This window comes from Phalangium opilio, unplaced genomic scaffold (assembly GCF_054372755.1).
Source record: "Phalangium opilio isolate 3A_F unplaced genomic scaffold, DU_Popi_V2 ptg001662l_1, whole genome shotgun sequence".
NCBI classification, from domain to species: Eukaryota; Metazoa; Arthropoda; class Arachnida; order Opiliones; family Phalangiidae; genus Phalangium; species Phalangium opilio.
In genome coordinates this window covers 71,698-75,317 of record NW_028324260.1, presented here as the reverse complement: position 1 = coordinate 75,317, position 3,620 = coordinate 71,698, and the positions used below count along the sequence as shown (strand labels likewise).

General features: G+C 44.0%; 1 non-coding gene across 1 annotated transcript; it reads left to right on the top strand.

Annotated features, from left to right (window-relative positions):
• The first annotated feature begins 1,035 nt into the window (after positions 1–1,035).
• On the top strand, positions 1,036–1,224 carry TRNAL-CAA (transfer RNA leucine (anticodon CAA)). Its single transcript has 2 exons — positions 1,036–1,073; positions 1,179–1,224. It is a non-coding gene; the product is annotated as a tRNA-Leu (tRNA).
• The last annotated feature ends 2,396 nt before the right edge of the window (positions 1,225–3,620 follow it).

Here is a 3,620-nt window from a genome sequence, read left to right as displayed (position 1 = left end):
TGCTGGCACTGACTGACGCCATGTTTGATTCATTGACGCCATATTTTTTAGACCAATCACGTTCTTATAGTGAACATGGCGTTTAATCCACGTGTATGACAAGGGTTATTTACCACGTTGTCGAATATGACGCTTAAGCCTAACATTGACGCCATGATTGATTCACTGAGCCAGACACGTCACTGACGTCACAACAGGATTGTCAGAAAAATGTTTGATTCACTGGTGCCATAAGAAGAAAAAATGCTGCGGGCGTCCATTGACGCCATATTTACTGGTGCCAGATTTGGCACGTGACGCCATGACCCCAATTCGGTACTTCTCTACTACTTAGCTTCCTTCGTTCACGATGTGAATCCGTGTATTCTGGTCCTCGTATGAGGGCGTGGGTTCGAATCCCACTTCTGACACGATATGTTTTATAAAAATAACTCGAAGAGATGTAATTTTAAACGTCTAAATTACTTAAAACCACGTCAGGATGGCCGAGCGGTCTTAGGCGCTAGACTCAAGGGGCTTAGTTTCCTTGGTTCACGATGTGAATCTGTGTATTCTGGTCCTTGTATGAGGGCGAGAGTTCGAATCCAATTTTGACACGATATGTTTTAAGAAAATAACTGGATGAGATGTAATTTTAAAACGTCCGAATTACACAAAACCACGTCTGGATGGCCGAGCCGTCTTAGGCGCGAGACTCAAGGGGCTTAGCTTCCTTCGTTCACGATGTGAATCTGTGTGTTCTGGTCCTCGTATGAGGGCGTGGGTTCGAATCCCACTTCTGACACGATATGTTTTAAGAAAATAACTGGGTGAGATATAATTTTAAAACGTCCAAATTACATAAAACCACGTCTGGATGGCCGAGCGGTCTAAGGCGCGAGACTCAAGGGGCTTAGCTTCCTTCGTTCACGATGTAAATCTGTGTATTCTGTTCCTTGTATGAGGGCGAGGGTTCGAATCCAATTTTGACACGATGTTTTAAGAAAATAACTGGATGAGATGTAATTTTAAAACGTCCGAATTACACAAAACCACGTCAGGATGGCCGAGCGGTCTAAGGCGCCAGACTCAAGGGGTTTAGCTTCCTTCGTTCACGATGTGAATCTGTGTGGCCGATCGGTCTTAGACGCTAGACTCAAGGGGCTTAGCTTCCTTCGTTCACGATGTGAATCATTGTATTCTGGTCCTCGTATGAGGGCGTGGGTTCGAATCCCACTTCTGACACGATATGTTTTAAGAAAATAACTGGGTGAGATATAATTTTAAAACGTCCAAATTACACAAAACCACGTCAGGATGGCTGAGCGGTCTAGGGCGCCAGACTCAAGGGGATTAGGTTCCTTCATTCACGATGTGAATCTGTGTATTTTGGTCCTCCTTTGAGGGCGTGGGTTCGAATCCCTCTTCTGACAAGATATGTTTTAAGAAAATAACTGGATGAGATGTAATTTTAAAACGTCCAAAGTACACAGAACCACGTCAGGATGGCCGAGCGGTCTAAGAAGCGAGACTCAAGGGGCTTAGCTTCCTTCGTTCACGATGTGAATCTGTGTATTCTGGTCCTCGTATGAGGGCATGGGTACGAATTCCACTTCTAACACGATATGTTTTATAAAAGTAACTCGAAGAGATGTAATTTTAAACGTCTAAATTTCTTAAAACCACGTCAGGATGGCCGTGCGGTCTTAGGCGCTAGACTCAAGGGGCTTAGCTTCCTTCGTTCACGATGTGAATCTGTGTATTCTAGTCCTCGTATGAGGGCGTGGGTTCGAATCCCACTTCTGACACGATATGTTTTAAGAAAATAACTGGGTGAGATATAATTTTAAAACGACCAAATTACATAAAACCACGTCTGGATGGCCGAGCGGTGTAAGGCGCGAGACTCAAGGGGCTTAGCTTCCTTCGTTCACGATGTGAATCTGTGTATTCTGGTCCTCGTATGAGGGCGTGGGTACGAATTCCACTTCTAACACGATATGTTTTATAAAAATAACTCGAAGAGATGTAATTTTAAACGTCTAAATTACTTAGAACCACGTCTGGACGGCCGAGCCGTCTTAGGCGCTAGACTCAAGGGGCTTAGTTTCCTTCGTTCACGATGTGAATCTGTGTATTCTGGTTATTGTATGAGGGCGAGTGTTCGAATCCAATTTTGACACGATATGTTTTAAGAAAATAACTGGATGAGATGTAATTTTAAAACGTCCGATTTACACAAAACCACGTCAGGATGGCCGAGCGGTCTAAGGCGCGAGACTCAAGGGGCTTAGCTTCCTTCGTTCACGATGTGAATCTGTGTATTCTGGTCCTCGTATGAGGGCGTGGGTTCGAATCCCACTTCTGAAACGATATTGTTTATGAAAATAACTGGATGAGATGTAATTTTAAAACGTCCAAATTACACAAAACCACGTCAGGATGGCCGAGCGGTCTAATGCGCCAGACTCAAGAGTCTTAGCTTCCTTCGTTCACGATCTGAATCTGTGTATTCTGGTCCTCCTTTGAGGGCGTGGGTTCGAATCCCTCTTCTGATACGATATGTTTTCAGAAAATAACTGGATGAGATATAATTTTGAAACTTCCAAATTACATAAAGCCACGTCAGGATGGCCGAGCGGTCTTAGGCGCCAGACTCAAGGGGCTTAGCTTCCTTCGCTCACGATGTGAATCTGTTTATTCTGGTCCTTGTATGAGGGCGAGGGTTCGAATCCAATTTTGACACGATATGTTTTAAGAAAATAACTGGATGAGATATAATTTTAAAACGTCCAAATTACATAAAACCACGTCTGGATGGCCGAGCGATCTACGGCGCGAGACTCAAGGGGCTTAGTTTCCTTCGTTCACGATGTAAATCTGTGTATTCTGGTCCTAGTATGAGGGCATGGATTCGAATACCACTTCTGATACGATATTGTTTATGAAAATAACTCGAAGGGATGTAATTTTAAACGTCTAAATTACTTAAAACCACGTCAGGATGGCCGAGCGGTCTTAGGCGCTAGACTCAAGGGGCTTAGCTTCCTTCGTTCACGATGTGAATCTGTGTATTCTGGTCCTCGTATGAGGGCGTGGATTCGAATCCCACTTCTGACACGATATTGTTTATGAAAATAACTGGATGAGATGTAATTTTAAAACGTCCAAAGTACACAGAACCACGTCAGGATGGCCGAGCGGTCTAAGAAGCGAGACTCAAGGGGCTTAGCTTCCTTCGTTCACGATGTGAATCTGTGTATTCTGGTCCTCGTATGAGGGCGTGGGTTCGAATTCCACTTCTAACACGATATGTTTTATAAAAGTAACTCGAAGAGATGTAATTTTAAACGTCTAAATTTCTTAAAACCACGTCAGGATGGCCGTGCGGTCTTAGGCGCTAGACTCAAGGGGCTTAGCTTCCTTCGTTCACGATGTGAATCTGTGTATTCTAGTCCTCGTATGAGGGCGTGGGTTCGAATCCCACTTCTGACACGATATGTTTTAAGAAAATAACTGGGTGAGATATAATTTTAAAACGACCAAATTACATAAAACCACGTCTGGATGGCCGAGCGGTGTAAGGCGCGAGACTCAAGGGGCTTAGCTTCCTTCGTTCACGATGTGAATCTGTGTATTCT